Genomic DNA, 7,956 nt, shown 5'->3' with positions numbered 1-7,956 from the left:
TTCTTAAAAGCATTCTTTTGTAAAATATATAAATAATCTCAATGTCCCTCTTATTGCTCCTTAATACAAAAATTATGAGCTAATTATGATAATTTTAAATTTGTATTAAAACTTATAAATCATGGGATAGATCATTATAATTTTAAATTTATATTCTGCCAATTTTAAATTTAAATTAATAGATTACTTTCTATATTTAGTGACTCTCAAATTTGAATTTTGAAATGGATTAGTATACTTTTTTCTGGGTAAATTACAAATACACCTCCTAAGATTTGATTAAAATATGAATCGCCCCCTGTAATTTTAAAAATTGCATTCCATCCCCTGAGATTTCTAATTTCATAACAAATTGTTCTTTTTATAAAATAAATTATCAAGTCAATTAACAATTTTTAATGATGTTAGAAATATATTTCAATTAATAATTTAGGTAATTTTATTATTGGATAGGAGAGTAATTATGAATTTTATTTTTTTAGTTAATTTTGTTAAATACAAAATTCTAACAAAGGGATATTTGTAATTTTCTAAACCACAGAAGGCAATTTGTACTTTAAGTAAACTTTAACGGTGCATTTGTAATTTATCCTTTTATTTTCAGAAGATTTTTTTAATTTTTAAAAATCAGAAAATCATGAAATTTAGATTGGAAACTTGGAGTTCTTAGAGGCCTTGTGGGTTAGAAATCTACTTTTTTTTCTTATATAATAGATAGATAGATAGATAGATAGATAATATTATTTTTAAATCACAAAAATTAATAATTGTGGAATGAAATTTTGAAACTCTCACAAGATTTCTTACTAAAAACCCTTCTTTTACTTAAATGATAGATGTAGATAGATAGATAAATAGATAGATAGATACCATTGCACATTAAAATTTGTCATGATAAACTAACATGTACAAAACATATTATTCATTTATGATCTGATTGTCACCTAGGGGTGTAATTTTGGCCCGCGAGCGGCCTGAAAGCCCGTCCGTAGCCCGAGGTAGGCTTGGGCCATCGTTTTGAAGCCCGGGCCCGACCCATTGGCCCGCTCAAGGCCCCGCCCAAAAGCCCGGCCTGCCCGACCCACCCGATGCCCAGTGTTATTTTTAATGGAAAATAACAAAATTTTGGTGGAAAAAATAAAAAAAATTGTTTAGGCCCGTTCAAGACCCAAATACCCCTGGGCCTAGGCTGGGGCCTAGGCCTAGTTTTCTGGCTCGTGAGCTGGGCCGAGCCAGGCCGATTTTTTTGCGGGAGCCCGTAAGGCCCGACATGGACCCGACACGAGCCCGAATGGGCCGGGCCAAAATTACACCCCTAACCCCTCTCTAGGGGTGTAATTTTGGCCCGTGGCTTGCGGGCGGCCCTCAGCCAGCCTGCGGTCGAGGTAGGCCGGCCCCTTAAGGCCTGTTTAGGCCCGAGCCCGAGCCCAAGCCCAAGCCCAGCCCAAGGCCTTATGCTAGGGGCTGGGCCATCGTTTTGAAGCCCGACCCGGCCCATTGGCCCGCCCAAAAGCTCGGTCTGCCCCGCCCACCCGATGCCTGGTGTTATTTTTAATAGAAAATAATAAAATTTTGGTGAAAAAATAAAAAAAAAATAAAAAAAATTGTTTAGGCCCACCCAAGCCCGTCCAAAGCCCGAGCTCAGGCCCAAGCCCAGGGGCCCGGCCCACTGGCCCGCCCAAAGCTCGAATACCCCTGGGCCTAAGTTAGGGCCTTGGCCTAGATTTTTGACTCGTTGGTCGGCCCGGCCCGATTTTTTGGCAAGAGCCCACAAAGTTCGACATGGGTCGGGCCAAAATTACACCCCTAACCCCCCTCTCTCTCTCTGTGTACATATTTTCTAATCAAAATTCAAAAATATGGAATATGTAACCCATGAGAATGGAATTTTTGAAATAAAATTGCATATTCTCCGTTATTTGGTTGCGTACGGAACAGAAGAGGGAAGAAAGAAACAACATGTGTTGTCTGTATCCATTTTTTTTTTTATATCCGTTGGTGTTGAGAGAATTATGTTGCTCAATTAGCAAACAACATAGATTCTTTGCTTTGCTTCTTTTTACTGTTCTTTTCTTTCCCAGGTAGGATTGGAATTCCATCCATTCCTCTACTTTCCTCCTCTTTTTATTTTCTTCCTCTCACGAATTATGAATATTCATTTAGATTGTATATGAATCATAAATTTAAGTAAAAATTTGAAAAAAAAAAGATAAGAAAATGTAAGTAAAATATAGTTATATTTCATCTATTTTTTTCCTTTCTAAATTCTTACACAAATCCATTATCTAACACAACGTTAATTACAATATTAACACATACTAAATCATAAATACTTATATAATTGTAAGCTCCTGTTAGTACCATAAATCTGTAATTTTTATTATTATTTATTATTTATATAATTGCAGGACATGTGGCATCCTCCTACTCATTTGGAGGTTATGAGAAGTTTGTAAAGGATTCAGAATTCATAATCAAAGACAATTGATTTTAATATTTCTTGTCATTTTCCTTATCTTAGGAGTAGTTTAACATAGATTTATATTTCGAAACATTTATTTTCAACATTTCCATTTCGAAGCATTTTATGCACTTCCTTTTCGAAGCATAGGAGTAGAGGTAAGTAATTATTACTTTGATTGTTCACTCAATCGTCTTTCTCCGTTTCCCTCATTCTTCTTTTAATTTTTCTCTTTTCTACACTTGGCAATTTTGAAGTCCTCTTCGTTGAGGCAAAAGAACCGTCAACGCAATCGCTTAATAATTGGCTTAAATTTAATTTGTAAAGATTTTTCAATCATTGCTGGCACGCTCACATTTATGATATTTTCCTTCATAGGAAAAATAAGCCAACAACTCCACACCGTATAAGATGTACAATTATGTGAGTACTGTGATCCATTTTATATGTGATTTTTCCTTACATTTTTGTTTACTTGTTTGCGTATAGGAAAATCAATACTAATTGCTATTAAAATATGCACAATCAAGTACCTCCTCTTTACCCATAGTTTTGTATTACGGTGGTATAATCACCAACCTTTATAGTGAAGGTTGCAAGTTTAGATCATCCTTCCCATTTCTTTTGATGAAAGAGATAACACATTTTTTTTTTCTTTTTAAATAGAGTTATATATATCTAAAATTGTTAACTCAATTAAAAAGACATTGTAATTTATTAAATGCATTCATTATTACAATTTTCAAAAAGCAATTTATTCGAGTATAAATGTCAATCTATTCCAAATTTCTTTATTTGGAAATCTCTTTTCAAATTAGAAAATTGCATTTAAGATTTGAAATCCTAAATCATAATATAATTAAGAAAGTATTGTTAATATATATAATATATCTACATAGATAATATATATAATCTATATACATAGATTAGATTAATGGCAGTAGTGGCATTGTGCTTTCGGCTGCTTTTCCTTTCTGTCCCTTTCTTATGATGGTGTCTGGATAGTTGATGGTGTCTGTATAGCTTTAGCATCTTCTCATCTCCTATATATGAAGGAGTGTGTGTATCTATTGAAAATCAACAAATCAATACATAATTCATTTTCTCTATTTCTCTATACATAAAATCTAACATGGTATCAGAGCAAGGTTAAGAACCTTGTCATTCTGCTTCACCGGCGGGCGGCAGCCTCGCCTTGGCCGCCTGCCGGACCTCTACACATACCCTAGCTTCCTCTATCTCAGTCACTGTCCTAGCCCCTCCCTCGGGCATGGTCTCTCACTCTCTCTCTCCGGGGTGTGTATGTTGGGTCTCTCTGGAAGCAGATGTAACAGACGCCCTGAAAGATCAATCCTCTGAATCCCCTTCCCGGATGATGCTTCTTGCACAAAATCCCAACCACCTCCTCATTCATCTCCCTTGCACTTGGTGTGGTGTCTCATGCACCACTGATCACAACCACAGAGTCAACTCAATTCACCTTCCCGGACTCGGCCTCTCCGGCACCCTCTCCCCTCACCTTTCCCGGAACAATTTTTATGGCCAAATCCCAATTGCGCTGGGCCGACTCTTTCTCCTCACCCATTTCATCCTTGCTGAAAACTCGATTACCGGTGCAATCCCGGCTAGTCTATCCCAATGTCAGAATCTCAGAGTCATCAGTTTGGGCTTTAACAAACTCACCGGTCACCTTCCACCCGAACTTGGTGCTCTGCCAAGGCTGCAAGTTCTTGATGCCTCCGGGAACAATCTCACTGGTGTCGTTCCACCAACATTTGGAAATCTCTCTGCTCTTATTGTTCTTTCCCTGGACTCAAACAATCTCTCTGGTCCACCGCGCCGCCAATCGCGGCAGCCACCGTCGCCGACCTCGGCCCCGATGCCGCCTTGTAAAGCGCCCCTGTGCCCAGCTCCGCCACCACGCTAATTTGGGTCACATCTCTCTCATTTCTTCATCATTTTGGAGATTCGTCTTGCTGTGGCTGCTAACATGCGCCATCCTCTCCCTAACACAAACCCAGCAGCTCACACACACACCCATCGCCTCTCCCTCTCGGCATACACACACATATGCATGGCAGCTCTCTCCCTCTTGGCAACTCTCTCTCTAGCCCGAGACCAATATATATCTCTCTATCCATCACATGCGAGCCATCACATGCAAGCAAATACACCTCGTGGTGAACAATTTCCCATGAAACTCTGCCCTCAGCAAAGGCTCCTGCCCACATGGTCTTGTTTCCTTTTCTTATCTTCCACCCAAAAAAAAAAAAAAAAAAAAAAAAAAAAAAAAAAAAAAGAATCATCATTCACCATTCACAATATCCGGTCAGCATGGTTCCACTCTTTTCAACTTTATTTTCTTTTTTATATATATACATATTTTTTTATTATTATCATATATTCTATCAATATACCGGTCCACATATTCAAATCCCCTTCATCATATCTTCATATTTGTTTAATCTATCAACATCCACCCACCTCCATTTTATTTTTGTTTAACATATCTTTGTTTCATCTGTCATTACCCACTTTCAGTATAATGGCTGGCACCATCATGTGTTGGTTTGAACAAAACCGTGAGTCCCATTACCACTTTATTTATTTTATTTTCTCTTCTTTTTTTTTTTCATTAAAAAAAAAAACAAAAAAACCCACAAAACCATCCAGTTACAACCACCTCGGTTTTCATTCCACAAACTTGTCCTTTTTTTTCATCTCAAGGATCAACCCTGATCATAATTACAAAAAAAAAAAAAAAAAAAAAAAAAAAAAAACAAACAAACAAACAAACAAACAAACCAACAAACCAAATACACAAACAACCACATCCACAGGCGGAATTTTTCTTCTCTACTCTGCAGCCGTTCTCTTCTTCTTGCCTCCGTCCTGAGCGGCCCTTGACGGTGCTGCCTCTGTGTTTTCCACGCCGCCAAGCACGTTCACTCCCCCATACTCCTCCACTGCAGCATATGGCGGACCTCCAAATCGGAACATCACGGTGGCCTTCCGCTTCAACTCCTTATTTTCCGCCTTTAGCACACTTATCTCTGCTCGCGCATCCTTATACATGCGTTGGAGCAGAGCCAGTTGGGCGTTTAACTGTTGCACCTCATTTGTCCTACTCTGCAGCCGGTGCGACAAGTTTGTGACCGCAGTCATGGTTTCCACACATGACTTCAAAGTATACTGATTGGCCTCAATATCAGTTTGCACCGCCATTTTTTGCTCCACCGACCGCATCGGAAAGTTCAACGGAGCAAACACTGAGGTGTTTGGTTGCGGTTCACTGGCCACCGCACCAGTTATCTCTCTTGTTGACTCATTGAGGTCGGGAAAGAGAGTGAGCAGACCACGGGAAGACGATGCCATTTTCTGGGCAACAGAGTGTTACAGAGTATTACAGAGTTTCTCTCTCAGCAACCATAGAGTTTTTCAGAGGTTTTGTTTAGCAGGTTTTGTCTCTGCCTCGGCCTCGGCCTCCGTCTTGGTTAAATAGCCGAGGCAGCTACGCGCATCGCGCGCCACTTGACGCCAGACGACAAAACGGGCGCGCAAGCCAAAGCACTCACGTGCCTCGCCATCATGTCCGGCACATCTTTTTATGGATTGGAAACGCCTTTTGATGGCACGCCTTTTGATAAATTGGGCACGACTTTTGAGGGTGCGACTTTTTACAACGGTCCGCCATGACCCCATAAACTGTTTTCTCCAACGGTCTGACACGACCACACAGTGTCTGCTACATCGGTCCGACATGACCCCGTAAACTGTCTTGATCCCCTTTATCACTCACTTTATTTCAACCTCAAATAGGTTTCTATCTTCACACCTATTTGAGTTTGAGGGGGGGTTATACATATATCATGATGAGCATGGTTACACACCATGGGAACCACTCAAGCCACCACATGGCGCACTCCCTAAGTCGCCTCCTTGGTGCACCACCACAAGCATTTACACCGGTTCGGCATGACCCCATAAACTGTCCCGACATTGATTCCGGTCAGCTTCTACATCGGTCCGGCATGACCCCGTAAACTGTCCCGACATTGATTCCGGTCAGCTTTTACATCGGTCCGGCATGACCCCGTAAACTGTCCCGACATTTATTCCGGTTAGCTTCTACAACAACGGTCTGACACGACCACACAGTGTCTGCTACATCGGTCCGACATGACCTCGTAAACTGTCTTGCCACAACGGTCCGACACGACCATACTGTGTTTTCAACACCAATTTGACACAACCATACAGTGTCTCCTCTCCTATTTTATTTTATTTATCAGTTTACTTTCCTGTTTTGTTAATCTCTCCAAACACAAGTTGGTTAGTACCTATCCTCCTTGAGTTTGAGGAGGGCTGTTAATATATATAATATATCTACATAGATAATATATATAATCTATATACATAGATTAGATTAATGGCAGTAGTGGCATTGTGCTTTCGGCTGCTTTTCCTTTCTGTCCCTTTCCTATGATGGTGTCTGTATAGTTGATGGTGTCTGTATAGCTTTAGCATCTTCTCATCTCCTATATATGAAGGAGTGTGTGTATCTATTGAAAATCAACAAATCAATACATAATTTATTTTCTCTATTTCTCTATACATAAAATCTAACAAGTATAATTGCATTACATGTGCAAATATATGTTGAATGATTACATGCGGGACAAACCTTTTTAGATATGTAATGTAATGTAATATGCACCATAATTAAGAACATTTTGAATTGTAACAAAGGACAAAATTTCTTTGGATGCAATATGACGTAGTTAGGATCTAAAGTAATATAGAATTAATGTGTCATTGATTTTTGTTATTATTTTATATCACTTTTTACATAAATATTCATGATTGATTATTTATTTAAAATTTATTTTACATAAATATTCATGATTGATTATTTATTTAAAATTTATTAATGTCGTACTATATATTTCATACTATAAAGTTAAAACAATAAAAACAGATAATATATTACAAATTCCATTGCATTTGTGATGCATACCAATTGTCATGGATAGAGTTGTAAATTGAAATCAATTACTTGAACTCAATTCGTTTATAGTAAAAAAATTAAATATAAATTTATTTTAAAATTTGTTGCTTAAACAATTTATTATTCAGATTCAACTCGATTTGTGTGCAAAAGCACAATGTGATCACGACTAAATTTTGTTTAAAATATATATATATATATATATATATTGCAAGATTATGTTGATTTGGAATTTTTTGGGGAGTATGGAAACTTTGATGTTGGCTCATGTGTTATGAATATTTTAAGGGTGGATTTCCATAATGTTTTTCTAAAAATCCTTGAGATTGTGAGTTATATTACTGTAGAGAAGTGTTAGCTTGAAATAATTTCTTTCAAAATGAGAAGGAAACCTAGTTTATGGAAACCCTAGAAATTTGGGAAATTTTGAGAAAATGTGGTGATGCTATGAAATTGATTTTTGATCAATATTATGACAACTGTTGAC

Source organism: Camellia sinensis, chromosome 6 (assembly GCF_055761805.1).
Source record: "Camellia sinensis isolate YWXY chromosome 6, ASM5576180v1, whole genome shotgun sequence".
Lineage (NCBI taxonomy): Eukaryota > Viridiplantae > Streptophyta > Magnoliopsida > Ericales > Theaceae > Camellia > Camellia sinensis.
This window is presented reverse-complemented; position numbering follows the sequence as displayed.